Raw genomic sequence first — 21914 nt, forward strand, 5'->3', positions numbered from 1 at the left:
CATGCAGCTCAATATTAAAAAAAAACAAACAACCCAATCAAAAAATGAGCAGAAGACCTAAATAGACATTTCTCCAAAGAAGACATACAGATGGCCAAGAGGCACATGAAAAGCTGCTCAACATTACAAATTATTAGAGAAATGCAAATCAAAACTACAATGAGGTATTACCTCACACCAGTTAGAACGGGCATCATCAGAAAATCTACAAACAACAAATGCTGGAGAGGGTGTGGAGAAAAGGGAACCCTCTTGCACTGTTGGTGGGAATGTAAATTGATACAGCCACTATGGAGAACAGTATGAAGGTTCCTTAAAAAACTAAAAATAGGGCTTCCCTGGTGGCGCAGTGGTTGAGAGTCCGCCTGCCGACGCAGGGCACGCGGGTTCGTGCCCCAGTCCGGGAGAATCCCACATGCCGCGGAGCGGCTGGGCCCGTGAGCCATGGCCGCTGAGCCTGTGTGTCCAGAGCCTGTGCGTCCAGAGCCTGTGCTCCGCAACGGGAGAGGCCACGGCGGTGAGAGGCCCACGTACCGGAAAAAAAAAAAAAACTAAAAATAGAACTACCATATGAACCAGCAATCCCACTACTGGGCATATACCCAGAGAAAACCATAATTCAAAAAGACACATGCACCCCAGTGATCATTACAGCACTGTTTACAATAGCCAGGTCATGGAAGCAACCTAAATGTCCATCAACAGAAGAATGGATAAAGAAGATGTGGTACATATATACAATGGAGTAGTACTCAACCATAAAAAGGAACAAAATCAGGTCATTTGTAGAGACATGGATGGACTTAGAGAGTGTCATACAGAGTGAAGTAAGTCAGAAAGAGAAAAGCAAATATCGTATATTAACGCATATATGTGGAATCTAGAAAAATGGTGCAGATGAACCGGTTTGCAACGCATAATTAGAGACACAGATGTAGAGAACAAACGTAGGAACACCAAAGGGGGAAAGCGGGGGCCGGTGGGGAGTGATAGTGCTGGGATGAATTGGGAGATTGGCATTGACATATATACACTAATATGTATAAAACAGATAACTAATAAGAACCTGCTGTATAAAAAATAAATAAATAAAGATTTTAAAAAATACACAGGAAGAAGATCTCTTAAAAGAGACAAAGAAGAAACAGTCACAAAATTAGGAGAATCAGAAACCATCATTAGGTAGTTAAAGCAGAAATGAATTTATAATCAGATGTAGGTAAGCAGAGGACACCTTAGGACTGATCTACTAAAAATCCATCCTAGGTCCCTGGGGGTCCAGTGGTTAGGCCTCTGCACTTTCATTGCCAAGGACCTGGGTTCGATCCCTGGTCAGGGAACTAAAGATCCCACAAGGTGCGAGGTGCAGAAAAAAAAAATTCATCCTAACCATCAGATATTACCCAGGAGCTTGTGAGAAATGCACAATCTGAGATCTCACTCCAGATCTACTGAATCAGAATCTACCCCTTAGCTGGATCCTCAGGCCAAGATGAACATTAAAATTTGCCAAGCTTTGGCTCACAATATTGCTGGAAGGCCTGGAGGAGTAGACTTAAAACGAAGCTTCCAGGGCTTCCCTGGTGGTGCAGTGGTTGAGAGTACGCCTGCCGATGCAGCGGACACGGGTTCGTGCCCCGGTCCGGGAGGATCCCACATACTGAGGAGCGGCTGGGCCCGTGAGCCAGGGCCGCTAAGCCTGCACATCTGGAGCCTGTGCTACGCAACGGGAGAGGCCACAACAGTGAAAGGCCCGCGTACCGCAAAAAAAAAAAAAAACCGAAGCTTCCAGAGATAACTGTAAGCCCTCAGGATCATCATGCCTCTATCATCACGATCAGGAAAGAAGCCACGACCACTCTGCTACAGGAAGCTGCTAAACCAGGAAGCTAGTGACCAGGAAACAAGTCTGCCACAATCCACACCTGCAAAATTGATGCCTCACCTGCCCCTTCTCTCCACTTAGCTCCAGGTTCAAGTCCTGTGCAAGTTCACTTAATTAGCAATTCTTAAATCACATTTGGAATGCCAGCTGCAAGGGCATCTAGGTAGTGTGTCTTCCCAGCTTAAACTAGAAGGAAGTAGAAAGGGATATTGTGTGAATCACAGTATCCACCACTGGTGGTGTCACAGAAGCTCTAACAAGCGCTGATATCTGCCCCCCAATATCTATTCTCCCTTTCATCCATAGCAATAGACTACCCAGTATAAGGACATTTCCCAGCCTCTCTGCAGATAGATCTGACCCATGAGATTAAGTTTGGGCCAATAATATAAAAGTGAAAGTGTCACATAGCAGCTCCTGGGAATCTTTGAGAGACAGCAGGAGCATGTCCGTTATATTCTTCTTTGTCCCTCCTTCCAACATGCTGCTTGGAGCACCACCTTGGACTATGACGTTGAGGACTACACCCTGGTGTTGGCAGGGCAGAGCTAGAAAGAGTCACCCTTCCAGCTCTGATGACTGATTCTGTATACATGAAGAACAAATCAACCACGGTTATCTTGGATCACGGCCAGCAGAACCTAATTCTAACCAATACAGATTTCAAGGGCACTGGTTCTTGACATTTTGGCAGATCACTGATCCCTTCTGAGAATCCAATGAATGCCCTGGACCATCCTCCCTAGAAAGATGCAGATTTGTACAACACTTGGTATAAAAATTTTAAAGACTGCATGTTGTTTCTTCCTTAAGACAATCTGTCATGGATCCCTAGTTAGGAAGCCCTAGAGTTGAGATTTTTCAAGAAGAAACAATTGTAATCGACAGGTAAATGAAAAATTTAAAGAAAAAGTAAGAACTGGGAAGTGGTCCCTGGATTTGGCTTCAGATTCCTGATGCCATTAGTAGGAGCAGTTTCAGTGCAGTGGGGTGAGGTGGGACAGAAGCTACACTGTAGAGTGCCAGAAGAATGGGAATCAAGGAAGTGGAGGCAGCAAGATCATCAGCTATTTAGAATAGCATGGCCCTGAAGAGAGTGGCGGCCAGGAGACAGTGCAGGCCATGGGCTCCAGGGAACATTTTCCTGGCCTTCCTCTGCTTCTAGGACTAGACCAGCCAGAGTTAGGGTAATCTGAGATATCCAATACCACTCAGTGTTGCAGCCCAACTGGTGGCTTTGGCCTTCACTGCCCTGGAAATGCTGATGCTGTCTCAAAAATTAGCATTGAGGGGGAGCCTGGGAGCAGGAAAGGTCCCTGAAGGAATGAAGGCTGGAGGATGTTTTGGGCTCAGTCAGAGTAGATACTATTAATTAAGTCCTTCCCCTTCAGACACCACACACTAGGGTGCCCTGGACATCCTTCCATGAGACGACTGCCCCTGCTGCCCCTCCGTCCCCACTTCTGGTGTTGCTGCTGTGACTGGATCCAAGACCTGAAACCAGTGCGTCCAATAGCCTCCACACAATGGTGGAGCTAATGTCCAAGCAGACCACAGCCAGTCCTCAGGAGAGGAGAGGGAAGCACACCACGTATCCTGGTTTCTCTTCTCACCAGGAAGCTCCTTCATGCTCTTCTGCAATCAGGCCTTGCACTGGCATTCCTGGCATGTCTCCATGACTCTCTCCACCCACACCTCCTCAACTCTGCTCTGCAATCCCAGCTTCATCCCTTTCTTCTCACCCTGAGCCCTTCCTTTCATCATTCCTGAACACATTAGTCACTTACATCCTCTCTTTTTTTAGAATCATCCTTTCTAATGATAAAACCACCTTCCCAATGAAAGATTTATTGTGCAGGGAACCCTCCCCAGCTCCCCACGGTGCTGAAATTAGACAAAGGCTAGTCACATGTGGGAAACTGGAGAAGGAAATGGCTGATTTACACCCGAGCCCTGGGGAACAGCACCATCAGTGGGAGCCTATGGCAGAGGCTCCACCCTGAGTGGCGGAACTTTTATGGGGACACAGACTACCCATTTATCTCCTATCTTGGGAGGAAGCAAGGATCCTCACTGGGGCCTGGCACTTGCCGGTTTGCTGATTGCTGGGCCAAACTGTCAGGTTTTAGTAGTCCTTCAAGGGCATCCAGGGAGAAAGCGATGGTCCCGGGTCAGAGCTGGAGCAGGGTTTGCTCTCACCTCTGTGGCCTCCACTTCCCAGGACATACTCCTGCTGCTCTGGACCACGGCAACCTCCAGAAAGGAGACTGGGCTTACGAAATGGAAATTGTCCAGCAAAACTTATAAACATCCCACCGGCACCCCCCTTACTTCCCACTACCAAGGCCCCAGTGTTCAAAAAATACAGAGCTTAGCAGCCACAGAAAGCCTTTCAGATAAATTAGAGCTGAGCCAAACATTCAAGTACCGGGGGCCTGGTTCCCTAGGGCAGCCTCGTCCTCCTCCCCTGACCAGCATTTCCTGGGTGAGGAGGAAGAATTCAGCAAAAGGAGTAAACGTCCCCCTGGAATTTTAGCAAGGGGCCTGGAAAGAAACACAGGCTCTGGCCTCTGAAAAACCTGGGTGGCAATCCCATCCCTGCCACTGACCTGCTGTGTGACTTTGGTCATATCCCTTAACTTCTCTGAGCTTCCACTTGCTTTCTCAACTGTAGACTAAGAATTAGAATTCCCCTTATATACGGTTGTAAGAATTAAACAAAATAAGGTCTGCAGAGTTCCTGGCTGTTATTAAGTTACCAACCTGCTTGGAGATACAGCCTCTAAAAGAAACTGTTTCCCATTTTCTGAAATGCTCTCCTCTCTGCCCTTAGCTTCCCTTTCTCCTCTCTCTTCATTTCTTTCCCCAGCACGGGGAAAGATCTAAGTCCCCACTATTCGAAGGTCCAGGGCAGCAAGCAGCCTCATCCAGGAGTTTGTGAGAAATGCAGAATCTGAGGCCTCACCTCAGACCCCCTGAGTCTGAACCTGCATTTTAATAAGATCCTCAAGTATTTCTCTGTGCAAATTAAAGTTTGAGAAGCACTTGCACTGGGTTACCCCTTGCTTCTTTTATTTACAACATCAAATAGAACTGAATTTCACACCACTTAATGGGAGTTTCCCTCTAGCAAATTGCTACACACTAAAATCTCCTTAATTGTGACACTTGAGCAACAACAAATCATAATATTAATTAAAATAATAACACAATCTAATATGTGTTTAATGCTTTGGTATTTACAACACTCTTATTTTTCTTTCTTTATTTTTTTTGAGGTACGCGTGCCTCTCACCGCCGTGGCCCCTCCCATTGCGGAGCACAGGCTCCGGACGTGCAGGCTCAGCGGCCACGGCTCACAGGTCCAGCCGCTCCGCGGCACATGGGATCTTCCAGGACCGGGGCACAAACCCATGTCCCCTGCATCGGCAAGCGGACTCTCAACCACTGCGCCACCAGGGAAGCCCTACAACACTCTTTTATACCCACATAATCTCATCTGATTCTAGAATATGGGATGGCTATCTTCAATCAGAGAGTGTTTGAGTGAGCGAATGACTAAATGATTGAATGGATGACTTGGGGACTATTTAGTGGAGAGAAACTGAATTACAAGAGGGCTTTTAGGATTACACCAATGAGCAATTTTGTCCAGTCGCTGGTAAGTGATTCAAAACAACAGTGACCTAAACAAGATAGGGACTTATTTTCCTCTCACATGATAAACCATCTGCAGGCAGGTCAGGCTGGTATGGGGATTCTACAAGGTCTCAGAAGCTGGAATCTGTCATCTGCTCTGCAATCCTCAGCGCATGATGTCCATCTTCAAGATCACCTCATGAGTGAAAGATGGCTGTTGGAGCTCACCCATCAAATTCATGTCCCAGGGACAAAGAAAGAAGAATAGGGGGAAAGGGAAAAGGGGTGCTTGCTGAGTTAACTCCTTTAAACAGCTTTCCCAAAATCCCACCTAATCACTTCCACTGACCTCTCATTAGCCACCCCCACTTGCAAGGAAGGTTGGGAAATGTGGTTTTATTAGCCAGATACATGGTGCCCCCAACATAGGAGTAAGTAAGGTGGGGATAATGGCTATTAGGATGAAAGTTAGCATTCTCTGCAGAAAGGGGTATGAATGAAAGGGAAGAATGCATATACAGATCATGTTCAGTGTGTCAAGGCCTTCTTGGAAGTGTTTTGTGTTTCTCCCCATGCAACAGCTCAATAAGGAATAGAACAGGGCTTCCCGGGTGGCCCAGTGGTTGAGAATCCACCTGCCAATGCAGAGGACATGGGTTCAAGCCCTGATCTGGGAAGATTCCACATGCCGCAGAGCAACTAAGCCCCTGCGCCACAACTACTGAGCCTGCGCTCTAGGGCCCACGAGCCACAACTACTGAGCCCGTGTGCCACAACTACTGAAGCCCACGTGCCTAGAGCCCGTGCTCCGCAACAAGAGAAGCCACCGCAATGAGAAGCCCGCGCACCACAAACAAGAGTAGCCTCCGCTCGCCGCAACTAGAGAAAGCCCACGTGCAGCAACGAAGACTCAACGCAGCCAAAAATAAATAAACAAATTTATAAAAAAAAAATAAATAAGGAATAGAACAGTCTGGACAGGAGGGAGTGGTCCCTGCTAGGCTGCTTCTAGGGAAAAGGAAAGAGTCTCCTTACCAATGTATTACCTGAGGGCTCAAAATGGGGGCAGGTGAAAAATCAGGCCCCTTAGCTGGTCCAGCTCAGCTGGAGTGTTGTTTTCTCTCCAGAGGATGCTGGTTCATGATGGAGTTGTCATCACTCGTGCTCTTCTTCCTGCCTGGGATGCTCTCCCTCCTCGACATCCTAATTCCAATCTTCTTCCACCCAACCCCTGCCCCATCCTTCAGTTCTCAGCTTGTATGTTCTCACAACTCTGTGATATATTTTGTAGGGGAGCAAAATTTGCCACCCCAGAATACGTCTCTTTGGCATGAGGAAGAAACAAAAGACTCAAGAAGTCTTTTTCTTTGTTTTCTTTTCACCTCCCCCTTAACTACCTAAAAGAATTCAGAGAGAGGGCCTTCTCCAGGAAAGAGAACTATCACCAGAGCTATCTATAGTATAATATGAACTAGGTGTGGTAGACAGGCAGGAAACTAGCAAAGTCTGTTTGTTAAAATTCCTCTCTCTGTCCCATTGTTTCTACACGGCCCAGCAAACATTTAACAAACATTTGCTCTTTTTTCATCTTCCTACAAATTGCCTTCCTTCCCTTTGAAGTCCCAGACACGTGCTCCCTTCTCTTTAGTCCAGAATGACATATATACCTCATGCTGCCTGTATTTGGAATCTCTCATGTTAATGTGGATTTCTTGTACATAAGTAATTAAATTTGATTTTCTCCTGTTAGTCCGTCTCGTGTCAATTTAATTCTTAGACCAGACAGAAGAGCAGAGAAAGGTAGAGGAAAATTTTTTTCCTTCTTGACAGTTCTCATAAACCTGGATTTTACCTGTATAGTACTTGTTCCAGGTCTGTCCTGCCCTAGCCTCCAAGTATAAGGTCCCTGGGGGTATATACCACGTCTATCCTATTCATCGTTAAATTTCCAGTACTTTGAGGGTTTTGGGGGCGTTTTTGTTTTGTTCTTATAAATTTATTTATTTTTGGCTGCACTGGGTCTTCGCTGATGTGCGTGGGCTTTCTCTAGTTGCGGCGAGCAGGGGCTACTCTTCGTTGTGTTGCGTGGGCTTCTCATTGTGCTGGCTTCTCTTGTTTCAGATCACGGGCTCTAGACGTACGGCTTCAGTAGTTGTGCCACATGGGCTCAATAGTTGTGGCTTGTGGGCTCTAGAGCGCAGGCTCAGTAGCTGTGGCACACCGGCTTAGCTGCTCCATGGCATGTGGGATCTTCCCAGACCAGGGCCCGAACCTGTGTCCCCTGCATTGGCAGGTGGATTCTTAACCACTGCGCCACCATGGAAGTCCCAAATTTCCAGTACTTTGCACAGTACCTGGAACATAGTAGATGCACCAGAAATATTTCTTGAATGAATAAATGTGTTTGATAAGGAAGTTCATACTATTCCTTAGCTCTTTGGATCAATAACAACAACAACAAAATCTATCTAAACTAGCTTAAGCAAAAAGGGGAAACTTAATTTTAATATCAGAGTCTAGATTATAGCCTAGCCTCAGGAATGGAGCAGAATCAGAAACTCAAACACCACTGAAAGTCTCCTCATCTTTCATTCTCTCTCATCAGACCAGCTTCCCCTGCTTGTTACTTCCACACAGTGAGAAAAATATGACTGTCAAGAGAACCTAAGGGTTATATGTTATTGGACCAATCAGCTGGAGAGAAGTTAAAATAGCTCTTTCTCTCTCCAAAATTCCCAAGCAGAAAAATTATTGTTCCAGTGTGGGTCAAGTGCCTGACCCTGGACCAATCAAGTGACCAGGGGCCAGGGGCCAACTGTAGAAACATGACAGTTCCCACTGCAACCTTGTAGTTTGGGTGTGGGAGAGCTGACTCCTGGAAGAGAGGTTTGGGGCAGACCAAACTGTGGACGACCACTTAAGTGAGCATAGGCTCCCCAACACACACCAGCCCAGCTCCTCGGCCACAGCTCCAGCATCTCCTTGGATTCATGCCAGGTTCTCTGGGGCCTCCACTGGGTCCCAGGGCGCTTGCTGGAGTTCTCTGGTAGATTCTAGTATCTGGATTTCACTCTTCATTAATTACTCAGAACCGTTCTTCCCCAACAATGCCAGTGTTCAGAGGGACCATGGGCACTTGAGGCTTCGCAGGGAAGGCCTCCTCAACAACCAGGAGGTCCTGCTGGGCCTCCTGGCTGCAGAAGGTGGAAAGTGGAGTCCGGAGAGACATTAGGCAAGGTCAGACCTCAGGAGGAGGCAGCTCTCTCCATGATTTCCCCCAACAACCACTCTATCCTACCAATTACATCTGGCCATCATGCAGCTCTGAGGGCTTGGCTTCCACAACCATGTAACAAATGAGGAAACTAAGGCCCTGAAAGGGGGCAGGATAGGAGGCGTAGTCATTCAGCGGATCAACAGCAAAGATAACACTTGGAGTGAAGACTGCCGCCATGTCCTGCCTGCCGCCCGCTGCACATGGTGGGCTGTCGCTCCAGGACCTTGCTTCAGATGTATAAGCTCCCCCATCCATTAAATCATTGATGTCTCTGTTGCTGACTCCGGGCTCTTTCTTCAGTCTTGAAGCAGGGCAAGCACAGGCCTTGTAGGCCTGTGGGGTGCGGCACAACATGTAGACATAAAGAGACCATCTTCCAGAGCCCATCTAGGAAGGATGATGAGAAACCCATAGTCTGAATAAGTGCAGAACCCAGCTCCCCCCACATGTTCCAGCTCATCTTGCCTGGCCTCCTCATACGTCAGTGGGGCTCTGGCCTCCTCATTGGCCAGTGGGGCTCCCAGCCTCCGAAGCAGCAATGAAAACTCTCATGCAGCATCTTCAGAAACACTCTGGGCTTCAACCATTAGCCCAGGCCTTCCAGCCGAAGCTAATTTTAAAAAATGTGAAAGGATTTTTCTAGAAATGGCAAGACACTGTACATGGAGAGTTGGATGTTACTTGGCTCCTGTGTTAGAAACAGTTTAGGTACCTTACTGTGAAAGTGAGTCCTACAGTATTTCAGTAAAAGGTATTCATAGCAAAAAAAAAAAAAAAGATGACACGAACTTAAGCCTCCTTTTTTTATGCTCTTAGTATAGGGACTGGAAGAACTTGACATTTCTGCAGAGACATGGCTGTGCTCACCAAACACAGACTACATTTCCCAGGCCCCCTCGCATCTAGGTATGGACCATGTGATTGAGTTCAGCCCATAGGAGAAGGGTAGAAGAAATGCAAGCCACCTCCACATTTGCCCATAAAATATTCCAAGTAATCTTCCACACCCTCTCCCTTTCAGCTGTGAGGCTGGAAGCAAAAGGCTCTGAGGTGGCAGAGCTTCCTAATGGAAGAAGGCCGAATCTCTCATTTCACCGCTTGAAGGAGAGCTGCCCAGGAGAGAGCCACCCTACCAAGAAGATCTGCTGTGGACTTTACTGGAGCAAGAAATAAATCTCTACTGTATGTTAAGCCACTGAGTTTGGTTTTTTTTTTTTTTGGCCTTGCCGCATGGCTTGCAGGATCTTAGTTCCCCAACCAGAGATCAAACCCAGGCCCTCAGCAGTAAGAGCACGGAGTCCTAACCACTGGACCATCACGGAATTCCAAGCCACTGAAATTTTGAGGCTATATGTTATTATCCATAGCCCAGCATACCTAGACTAGTACATCTCTGGTGAAGGCCCTCTTCTCTATGGAGAATTAGACCTGACCTCCTCTAGCACTCTCTCTGTCCTTTGACTCTGACAAAGACGCAAACTGCGAAGGGGCAGTGCAGCTTTGCAATTAGGAACAGAGGCCTTAAATCCAGTCACATCTGAGTCTGAACTCAAGACCCACCACAGACAGACCTAAGCAGCTTTCTGGATCTCTTTGAGCCTATTTCTACATGTGTGAAATAATGATACCCAGTCCAAATGTGTTTGTAAGGATTCAGTGAGATATGATGTGCCAGTGGTCTCTGCCCTGGGGAGAATGAGGGAGAATGGATCTGGAGGGGTGAACAAAAGGCAGCAGGGCACCATGTCAATCAAGGGAAGGCTGGATTCTGTTTTATTTGGAATTTTTCAGCAGGAGAGTTCACCACTGCAGAAAAGCATAATGCAATTGCAACAGTACTGGTAGTATTTGAGCCATTACTATAACATGTCTGTATTAGTGACGGTTGCATTTGCAGTTGTTGCAGATTGGTGGGGAATAACTACTTCATTATATCTTCTAGTGAGGGTCTGCCCAAGCATCTCCCTGCTGAAAAAAACAAGTGTATGTATATATGTACATAATCTTCTCTGTATGGTTCCAATTTTAGTATATGTGCTGCCCAAGTGAGCATGAACTATATGTTCTATTATTATAAATTCTTTCTATTTCCCCCTTTACACTAATTGTGGCATTTTGTGGTTTAATATTATTGAACTGGGATGTGGGCTGGTTACATTCTCTATAAATGCTGAAGTGGCACTGAAACGTATTATAAGAAAAGGGCACTGGGTTGCATAAAGTTGAGAACTACAAGGTGTAGGTGACTCAATGCCAGCACACTAAGAAGTGCTCGGTAAACAGTACCTATTTTTAGGAAGTCTGTTATCACCCTTCATCGCCTCCAGGCACCGTTGGGTTGAGGACCCTGGAGACCAGTCCTTCTGTGAGTCACCAGCGCGGTCGGTCGCGGAGAAGAGGGCGCAGACTGGAAGCCAGTTCCCCTGGGGGGGGGGTGGCGCTAAATGACGCAAGCGTGGGTCCCGAGCAACCGACACTGACACCACGGACCGCTCCCTCGGAAGCAAGGTGTCTCCTGAGGCAGGGACTCTTTCTCTCGAGCCCTGAAAGCCCCGCGACGCCCTGTACCAAGGGCGCCTGCGCGGCTCCCTCGACGCAGACCAGCATCCTGGGCTTTCCCCCAAAGCCGCGCAGTGGGGCGGGGCCTGGCTCCAAAGCCGCCAACCAGGCGCGCCCGGCCCAGCTGACGTCAGCGAGTTGGACGGGTCGGGGAGGAGTGGAGTTGGCCTGGAAGCTAGGCCGTCTCACCCCCAGGGGAAAGAAGGAGGTGGGAGAATTGGGAGAAGAGGGAAGGAGGAAAAAGGCAGGCGGGGACGGGAAGTGAGCCCGCGGAAGTCTGACTCAGGTCAGTCTGGACAGCCGTGGGGAGGGGAAACGGGGTACCAAGTTACTTACCTGCTTGAAACTTGGCATTCAAGGCGCCTGCCTCCATCTCCGTCCTAATCTCCCTGCCATGTCCGGGACCCTCCCGCAGAACTACTTATAGACTCCTCCAAAGGCCAGGCTAATCCATGCCTATGTGCCTTTGGGTACACAGTACTCTGCCTGAATTGCTTTTCTCTGGCTTATCTAGCTTGAGGCTTCCTTAAAAATGGCACCTTCTCCATGAAGTATTTCCCAGTCCAGACATAATTACTCTTATCTCTGTGCTAAAATCCACAGATGTCTACGGTAGACGAGAATGGCCGTTTATCACTTTAGTACAGTGCTTGCAAACTTCAGTCTCCATCAGAATTACCCAGAAGGCTTGTTAAAGCACAGACTGCTGACTCCAGAGTTTCTGATTCTATTCTGGTCTGGGCTGGTGTTGGAGGAAGAATCGAGAGGGCATGACCACTGATTGACCCACCAGCTGGACTCAGGCAGTCGCAGGCTCCTCCCACACCCTTTGTCTTTGGAATGTAGGCTCAGCCTACTTTCCCACAGTGGGAGCTGTTTCAAGGACGTAGCCTTGAGAGAGAAAGGTGTTTTTGAGACTGTCTGGACTGAATATATGACTGAATCCAGTTAAGGTCTCTTTAACTTTAAGGTTTTGGTGGGCAGGTACAGGGATCTATTCGTCTTGCAGGCGCCAAAGACAAGCCTCAGAAGTAAGTACCCTTGCTTATTAAATCTGCCACCTACCAATCTGGAGTGGTCTAACTCTTTCTTTGGTCTCTCCCTGCCTTCTGGGTATGGGACCAGTTTGTGAAGGAACAGGTAGGGCCAAGGCTTTTCACTCCAAACCAAGTTCCCAGGTGTTGTTGATGCTGCTAGTCCAAGGATCACACTTTGAGAACCACTGGTTTAGTGCAAGAAATCATCATGCCTGGGTACGATCAGTGCTTATTTGTTAATTCACTCAATAAATGTCTCCTTTGGGCCTGCTGTGTGCCAGCCGGGACCAGGGGTTGAGTATTCACTGTAAGCAAAGCAGACATAGAACCTACCCCCACTGGGGACACGGAAATTAAGCAAATAAACATACTATTATATTAACAAATTGTGATAAACACTCTAAAGGAAAAGAAAAAGAATATCATGAAAAAGAATAGTAACAAGAACCTATTTTATATTTTTCCTATTTTTTTTTTAAAGGGGAGAGCACAAACGCAGTCCCCCACAACCACAAATTATGCAACTGAGTTTCTTTCACACATTTTAGGAAATCGCAAGGGTCGGCACACTCGGAGTGCAACGGAGGAGCGTCGCCCTGGGAAATACCACCTTCTTGATCGTGGTATTTCCCCTGCCAGGTAAGTATACAATAACCTATTTTAGATCGAGTGGTCAGGTAAGGCTTTTGGGGGAAAAGGGGCATTCATAGAGGCGTATTTTAAACAAACTCCTATAGGGTGGACTTATTGCACAGTATTATGACCTGTTTTTAAGTTGTCCAGCCTAACACTAGATTATGTTCTCCTTGAAAGCTAAACTGTCTTATTAATATTTTTGCCGGGACTTCCTTGGTAGCGTAGTGGTTAAGAATCCGCCTGCCGGGCTTCCCTGGTGGCGCAGTGGTTGAGAGTCCACCTGCCGATGCAGGGGACACGGGTTCGTGACCCGGTCCGGGAAGATCCCACATGCCGCAGAGCGGCTGGGCCCGTGAGCCATGGCCGCTGAGCCTGCGCGTCCGGAGCCTGTGCTCCGCAACGGGAGAGGCCACAACAGTGAGAGGCCTGCGTACCGCAAAAAAAAAAAATAGAATCCGCCTGCCAAGGCAGGGGACATGGGTTTGAATCCTGGTCCGGGAAGATCCCACATGCCACGGAGCAACAAAGCCCATGCCTCACAACCACTGAGCCTGTGCTCTAGAGCCCGTGAGTCACAACTACTGAAGCCCACATGCCTAGAGCTCGTGCTCCACAACAAGAGAAGCCACTGCAATGAGAAGCCCGCGCACTGCAACTAGAAGAGTTGCCCCCGCTCGCTGCAACTAGAGAAAGCATGCGCGCAACAACGAAGACCCAACGCAGCCAAAAATACATAAATAAATAAAGTTATTTTTTAAAAAGACAAAAAAATATATATTTTTGCCTTCAGCGTGCTGCAGAGAGTAGGGCCTTGATAGATAACATAAGAATGGATGGAAAGATGGAGGGAACATTGGAAGAATGAACAAATGAATGAATAAAATGTCAGATGATATATGCATGTGTGCATGGGTGGATGGATGGTTGGATGAAAGGATGATGGTGGATGGATGGATAACTGTCTCTGGCATCAACACAGAGAACCAGGATTCTCTACCTACCAGTGAGGCCAGAGTAGAAACTGATAGAAACTTAGCTGACTCCTTTACTGTATTTCAAGATCCTGTTAATCATTTAAGGTGACCACAAATGGCCCCTTCTCCCTAGAGCTCCCTTGATTATCATTGCTCAGCCTCACTCCCCACATGAATGCGTTTTATTATCTCTCACACTCCCGCACATGCCACACTTACTTCAACACATGCAACTGCCCTATGCTTGCCACTTACCACCTGTGTGCAAGTCTCTTCTGTGTCAGACTCAGAAGGGAAAAGGACTGGGGGCGGGGAGGAAGAGGAGAAAGTTTTTCTCCTGGCTCTGAGCTAAAGAAGGCACAGAGCACAGAGGGTGGTGAGGAGATTCTTACTCTGATAATTTCTCACATGACTTCAAAAAAAAAGCACTTTAAATGACACATTTCCTCTAAATATGTGTCTGAGGCTCCTAAGAGGGACATAGTTTATTCAGAGATTCAATTTGAGTTAAATAAGGAGAAGGAAATCACCCAGGGTCCCTCTGGGATGTTTAAAAATGGGAAGTGAAAAGAAAATTATGTAGAGACGAGCTCCTTCCGTTTGAAAACTCTCCAACCAGGGATGAAAGTTCAACTGGCTCTGCAGGCTTCAGACTTCCATACACTTGTTTCCAGCCCCATGGAAGCTCTTAGCCACCCAAGCCTGTCCTCCTATGCCAAAGGAACTTGACTTCAGAAGGGAATTTCCAAAGGATTAACAGGTGGGAAAAGAGCCCCTCTCCAACCAAAAGAGGGCAGAACAGAGAATCTGGGACATGAAATTCCCCAGAGATTGAAATAAAATACTTCTCAACTGTGAAGGACTTGAACAGAATACTCCAAAAGAGGACAAGAGATAACAAGTGTGGGATGAACGTCCAACCCCAATATTAACTAAAGAAGTGTAAAGAAAGCAAGATTTCATAGGTATGCACACACACGCATGCACACATTTCAAACTGTAATACTCCAAGTCAGGATGTCCTGAAATAGCCTCTAGTGGGACTGTAATTGGTACATTTCTGAAGTCATTGGGCAGTAAGTAGGTCTCAAATGTCTATAAAATATTCATGCTCTCCCCCCCGCAAAAAGTGGAGGATACGATTTGACACCAATTTATTTCCAAATCTGATTATCTATCCTAAAGGAATCACTTGAAATACAAAACAACAGCAAAAAGAACACTAAACACAAAGACATTCATCTCTGTGTTACATAAATTAGTGAAAGACTGGAAACAGCCCAAAAGTCCAGCAACTAAAGAATGGTTGTTGGACTTCCCTGGTGGCACAGTGGTTAAGAATCCGCCTGCCAATGCAGGGGACGTGGATTCGAGCCCTGGTCCAGGAAGATCCCACATGCCACAGAGCAACTAAGCCTGTGCACCGCAGCTACTGAGCCTGTGCTCTACAGCCCATGAGCCACAACTACTGAGCCCGCACGCCACAACTACTGAAGCCCATGTGCCTAGAGCCTGTGCTCCACAACAAGAGAAGCCACCACAATGAGAAGCCCGCACACCACAATGAAGAGTAGCCCCCGCTCGCCACAACCAGAGAAAGCCCACACACAGCAACAAAGACCCAATGCAGCCAAAAATAAAATATTAATTAATTAAAAAAAAACAGTGCTGGCTCAGTAGTAAATATGCTGTTTATTTATGAAGGAAGGAAGGAAGGGAGGAAGGAAGGTTGATTGTTGGTTGGACATATATAGAATTCGATATATCCATGGGTTCTTCAGGGTTCTTCCTTGGGGAATGTGCTAGCATTGATGTTGTGTAGGATGTAGGCTACAGATCCTTCAGGAGAACACCCTGACTGAGTCCCTCGAGTCCAAAACCTGGTTCTCAGCTCCTCAGGGTCAGAACCTTACTTCTTACTGCACCACATAAGAACAAATTCTTGGTGACAGACTTTCACTAATAACACCCATGGCTGATAACATCAAAGGCTGATTTATTAGATTATGGTGGATGATATCCCTTTTCAAACAGCAGAATACGTAGCCACTGCCCAAAATCTGTCCCTCATCTGGTTTTGTGTAGATGGGAGGAAACATCAGAAGGTTTCTTGGTGAGCTGCATGTTTGAATAAAAGAAAACGGGTAGTCTTGAGGAGTATTTTTTCAAACCATGGTGAAGCTTGATGAAATGTCCTTGATCTATAGGACAGACAATTTCTCTAATGACTAAGGTGCTTGTTTCTCTCCCCTGGAGAGCCCGAAGGCTGCTTGGTGACCAGCTGGCTTTCTTGCACCTGCCTGTCCATGCTCACTGCTTCTCTTTTTATGAATGCAGTTCCATTCTCAGCACAGGTGACTGACCAATCCAGGGGTGGCACCAGCTGGATCAGTCATCGTCCCTCCTATGGGCATATGGAGTTGGGATTGTGCTAGTTCTCAATCTATTGCCTCTCAGCTCCAAATTCAATCTTCATTGTCTGCTCTGCAGAAATGTAGTGGATCATCTCAAAATTTTTCCTTTGCGAGCTGACAGATGTTAAGCTTTGTCAGTAGAGGGCACTGGAGAGACATTGTAGGAGGGATTTTCCTTCCGGATTCCGGTGTGCTCTGCTCAGCCCGCCCCTGTGGCAGGCAGCACCTGGCTTCTACAGCCTGGACAGCTTTTCCAGTATCCAGCTCCTGCGATGCAAGTGACTTGTCTTGCATCAGCTTCCTGCAGGACAGATGGCTTCTTTAGCATCCGACTCCTACAGTGCACAGTGGCCACCATCATCCAAACGCCCCAGCTTCCCCTCGCACTACTGCTACAGGTGGTTTTGTAGAAGAGGGACCCCAGTAAATACATCCCAAGCACTCTAGAGGGTGGATTTCCAGCATATTCTGCTCTGCCAGTGCAGCACCATAGTGACTTCTCTACCATCCTGTGAACCACAGCTACACCCTCTCCTACAAGGTCTGGGTCTTAGCCATGAGGATGGGATGGCGGTGTGGGCTGCCTCAGCCCTAGGGGGAGCAGCTGCTCCTTGCAGCTGCTGTTCCTACACTCCTGAAGTCCACTGGGCCCTGGGAGACTCTCTAGTACCCTAATAATCCTGATAATTAATGTCCCCCTCTTTTTTTTTTTCAGTTTAATCTAGCTCTGGTGTGTTTTTGTAACTTATAAACAAAAGAGACTTAACTTGGGAATCCCTGGCAGTCCAGTGGTTAGGACTCTGTGCTCTCACTGCCCAGGGCCCGGGATCAACCCCTAGTCGGGGAACTCAGATCCCACAAGCTGAGCGGCACGGCAAAAAAAAAAGAGAGAGAGACTTAACTAATACAATTGGACTCTGGGAGACCCTGCACCTCTTCTCATTATATATTAACTTCAGTAGGAAATTTAGAGTTTGAGAGATGTCCCCATTTGAAAAAACATTATTTATAAAAGTGAAAATAAGAAGTAACTTGGAAGTCCAATAATAGATAGGATTTGAAAAGTATTAATGTGCTTGTTCCTTTTGGTTTTTTCTTCCTCAGCACAAATCACGTGGGCTAGTTATTCTTCACTTGCCCCTTCAAATCCTTTGTCCACCGTTTTCCACTCTCTCTGTATACTGGGAGGTTGACCTCTGCAGAATACTTGTTCCCCTGCCTTCCCATTCAGTTGGGCCAATGGGAGGCCCTGAAAAGAGATAGAGGGCAGGTGGAGAGAGATGTCAGAGTCATTACTCCCCTAGTTCCCTCTCAGCCAGACCACGGGGGAGGCCATGGCTGCATCCCTCCTCCTAAATCCCTGTGCCACGGTCTCGCTCGCACAGCTGCAGCTTTTGCTGTTGCTCCTAGGACTAGGGGTGGTAACGCCCTCACACATTTCTGGTCCTGAGTGCCTCACCATTTCTTACGTGTTACCCTAGGCTTGCTGGCATCTTTGTAGGTAGTCCCATTATGAAACTCTTCAGTGACTGCGTTGAGTAAGCCATCTGTTTTCTGCTGAGACCCTGGCCGATTCTGTATCCATGAGAAGGCAGGAGGAACAGGGGTTAGAATTTGTTACAGAAAAGATGCAAAGAGGAAGACTAAGGTTTCTGACATGCAAAATGGGATCACATAGATCACATAGCCTTAAAGGCAGGCTATTCAAATTATTTCTTCAGATTATTCTTTAGTTAGACTCACTGTTAATTTTCCCTATTAAGGAGGTAGGAAGTTGTGCAGGAGACTAGATCAGCTAGAGACGAAGAATATAGAAATCACAGTTTTTCTGCACATTCCCAGTCGAAGTGTGATATAAATCTGTAACCACTACAGGGACATACCTAACTAAATTATATACGGGTAGAATGGAATATTAATGATGATTACAGCAAATGAGTAAGAGCTTATAATGTACTGCCAAGTGAAAAAGGAAGGCATGAAACTCATAGTCAGTATGATCTCAGCTATGTTAAATATGTACACAGATATGCAAAGGGGGAAAAAAAAACTTGGAAGGAATTCACCAAAATGTATAAAGAGGTTGCCTTTAGGTGGTGGGATTAAAGGTGGTATCTATTTTTTCATTTATATTTTTCTTTATTTTCCAATTTTTCTACAATGAGCATGAATTACTTTTGCAGCCAGAATTTTATTTGGTTTTTTTAGAGCACACATATATCATCCTCTGCTCACGTTATCAGGAACAAACCAGACTGACCCTGGCAAGTCCCAGCCAAGGAATCCGCCCCCAGATATGCCTTGGCCTGGTTGCTGTCAGGAACCTCAGCAAACAACTCTCTAAGTTAACCCTTTCTTCAAAAAAGAGTAGGAGGTGGTGAGACAGGTACCCTTCTGAGGAGGTTGCCTGCAGGAGCAGGGTTGCTACAACGGATCCAGGTGTCCTGAGCACCTACCGTGGAGATATGGGGAGCTCTTAGTCTTACAGTCAGGGTTAGGTTGGGCCCTGTAGTGGGCTGCTGGGAAACAAAGTGAGTCACAAGTAGTCCTGTCCTTGGGGAACAAACAGGGACTCTACCAACAGTGACAGGCACAGGGTATGAATGGTGTCCTTGGAGAGTAGAAAACACAATAGGGCCAGCTTCATCAGAACTGGATGGAGATATGTAAGTTGATCCCTCTTCCCACCCAGGTGAGTGTGGTCTTGCCTTTGGGCCTTTCTGTGGGCCCTTCCCTCTGCTTCAAATGCCACCTCCCTATCCCATCTCTGTCTACTGCTGCCTGACTTACCTTTGGAGTATCTAGGTAGAATAGCTAGAAGTCTTCATCCTGGTGTATTCAGGCACTGGGTGCTCACCTCATCTCTTCTGGCCCCTGGAGGGTGCAGAGAGGCACCCCCTGCTGGGAGATGCATCACACGTAAGACCTCCTAAGGGCAGGGGCAGTGCTGGTGTTGGTACTTTGCTGTTTTGTTTTGTTTTGCTGTTGTAGGGGAGAAAAAATAATGTTTTCTCTACCCTTCTGAGTTCTTAGCTGAGACTCCTGTAATAAAAGACAGATTAACAAGAGAAAAACAAACAGAAGTTGATTAACCTGTATACCTCATTGGAGATACCCAGGGGGAAGTGAATAACGAATGCCCTGATGTGGCTTAGAATTCAGGATTAAATACCATCTTAATAGGGAAGGGGTGGGGGTTCGGGCAGGGAATGTAGGACTCTCAGGTGAGAGGAAATGATTTTAAGGACAGATGAATGGGCCCTTAGATTGAAGGTATGGTAGTTCATGACAAAGTTTATCTTCTGGGTGTGCTATCAACTTCTAGTCTCCTCTCTTCCCTAGTTGATGATACCACCGGGGAGGGACTCTATGACAAATGAGTTCTTCTGGAAGATCTATCCTTAGGCAGATAAGGAGAGTTCAGAGAAAGCCTCTCCCTACATTTGCTATTTTTCAAGTGCTTACATCTCAAAATAATCAATTTATCAAAGCATTTATTTGGGGGTGGCATATTCTGCTCCCCTTCATTGTGGTTATTTATGTTGTGGTTTTCAGTTTCCTTCCCCTTAGTTACCCCCACCCTGGGCTAGTCGCCCTCCACCCATCACAGCCTAGTCTGTGGGAAAAGCCTTTTCCCGGATCCTCACCAGGGCCCCTAGCAAAGGCCCAGCCTGCCCTCAGTCTCACTGTAGCCCACAGAGCTCGCCCCACCAGTGCCCAGGGCTACACCCAGACAAGCGTATGACCTGTGGAGGGAAAGAGATTGCAAAACTGGGCCACCTGCTCAGCGTCGAGGTGCGCTCGCCCTGAACTTCTTTCCTTCCCAGTGGGTTGGGGTGCCATGAACCCTCCCTGTACCTCTTCCCTCAACAAATGTTGAGGATCAAGAGGAAGAAGCTAAAAGTTCCTGAGCCCTGAGCCCTGAACCCTGGGCTCTGTGGCTCTGTGGCTGGCCATTTGCCTGGTCCAGAGCAGAGATGGTATCTCTGGGAGCGTAATGGGAAATACCCCCTTCCCCTCCAAACCCTACTCTTTCCCTTCCTTCCAGTCAAACCCATTATGCCTACCCAGTCATGGCAGACATCTAGGCAGGAAGGACCACAGGTATGGCCTCATTACCTGTCCCTGCTACCAGATGACATGCCTGTAGCCTTACCTGCTGAATCAGTCATTGCTGGGTGAGGGTGAGGAGAGGAAAGAACACACTTGTTGCCTCTGCCCATCTTCCCTTCTATCCTGTCTGACTGGCCTGGCCTGGAGGCTGCTAGGTCAGCCTTTGGCCAAGACATCACACAGAACTGCATTTTGTTTCTGTTTACTTTCTTGTCAGACAGTGTGCTCATTTTAAGGCAGTGCTTCTCAAACAGTAATGTACAAAAAGATCCGTTGGAGATCTTGTTAAAGCACAGGTTCTGACTTGGTAGTTCCAACATGGAACCTGAGATTCTGCCTTTCTAACAAGCCCCTGACACTGTAAGGATTAAGGGACTCGATCTTGTATTCTAGGCTTAGCGAGGTATTGCCTGATCTGTGAAGGTTATCAGAACTCCAGTGTCAGAATTAATCACTGGGTTCCACTGTTTCCCCAACATCTGGCTCAGACCTTCACATATCTACTGACACAATCTGATTCATCTGTCTGCCGGGGGGGCTGCTGGGACGAGTAATCTTTGTAGTCCTCATACTAGGATGGTGGATGCCCAACAGTGTTTTGAATAAAAGAATGAACACATTAATGGCTTTTGAAGGCAATTTACAAAAGATGTAGGTTGTTAATAGCTAAGACAACATTTCCCAAACTGTGTTCCTTGGGACACCAGCTCTGGGGGTGTTAATACCGATAAATATTTGTTAAACAATGGAGGAGGAATGGGAAAGTTCTGTAGTCAGTCTGGGAAATGCTAGGTTAAAAATAGACATCTGAGGGAGTTCCCTGGCAGTCCAGTGGTTAGGACTCTGCACTTTCACTGCCATGGCCTGGGTTCAATCCCTAGTCAGGGAAGATCCTGCATGCCGTGCAGCACGGCCAAAAAAAAAAAAAGACATCTGAGGAGCTGCATCCCTCCTCCTAAATTCCTGTGCAACGGTCTCGCTCGCACAGCTGCAGCTTTTGCTGTTGCTCCTAGGACTAGGGGTGGTAACGCCTTCACACATTAAAGACATCTCAATGTCTTTAATGATCTAATGGGCATTGCCAGTGTCCGAGACAGGGATTCAGTAGGCAGTGTTGCCCTCACTTATTTGACCACAGAGAACGTTTCATTTTTTTTTTTTTTTTTTTTGACCATGCTGCTTGGCTTGCAGGATCTTAGTTCCCTGATCTGGTATTAAACCGGGCCCTCAGCAGTGAAAGTGCTGAGTCTTAATCACTGGACCGCTAGGAAATTCCCACACAGAGAAATTTCCTGAGAAAGTTACAGTGCTAGTGTGCTGAGGAATATAGGGGACAGTCATCACTCTGGGTGCTTATCCAAGGACTGTAGATAAAAATTG

At 47.0% G+C, this 21914-nt stretch overlaps 1 protein-coding gene, 1 long non-coding RNA gene and 1 other non-coding gene across 9 annotated transcripts in view; all 3 read right to left on the reverse strand.

Annotated features, from left to right (window-relative positions):
* Nucleotides 1–12023, reverse strand: part of LOC132523719 (uncharacterized) — a 46462-nt gene extending 34439 nt beyond the window's left edge. Inside the window, exon 1 of the long non-coding RNA XR_009541622.1 lies at nucleotides 11697–12023. This is a non-coding gene — a long non-coding RNA (uncharacterized LOC132523719). The remainder of the gene's footprint in view (nucleotides 1–11696) is intronic.
* Nucleotides 12024–12875: 852 nt separating this feature from the next.
* LOC132524000 (U1 spliceosomal RNA) lies at nucleotides 12876–13044 on the reverse strand. Its single transcript, XR_009541766.1, has one exon. It is a non-coding gene; the product is annotated as a U1 spliceosomal RNA (small nuclear RNA).
* A 2636-nt stretch (nucleotides 13045–15680) lies between these two features.
* The window catches only part of BAG1 (BAG cochaperone 1), a 57483-nt gene continuing 51249 nt past the window's right edge, over nucleotides 15681–21914 (reverse strand). For 5 of the 7 annotated variants that reach the window (XM_060155220.1, XM_060155215.1, XM_060155218.1 and 2 more), the window contains 3 exons: nucleotides 19212–19403; nucleotides 17881–17996; nucleotides 15681–16722 (listed from right to left, as the gene is read on the reverse strand). The gene's annotated coding sequence lies outside the window, so the exon portion shown is untranslated. Of the gene's footprint in view, nucleotides 16723–17880; nucleotides 17997–19211; nucleotides 19464–21914 lie in introns of all 7 variants that reach the window. The other 2 variants (XM_060155222.1, XM_060155219.1) reach the window with 1 other exon arrangement.

This window comes from Lagenorhynchus albirostris, chromosome 7 (assembly GCF_949774975.1).
Source record: "Lagenorhynchus albirostris chromosome 7, mLagAlb1.1, whole genome shotgun sequence".
Classification (NCBI taxonomy): Eukaryota; Metazoa; Chordata; class Mammalia; order Artiodactyla; family Delphinidae; genus Lagenorhynchus; species Lagenorhynchus albirostris.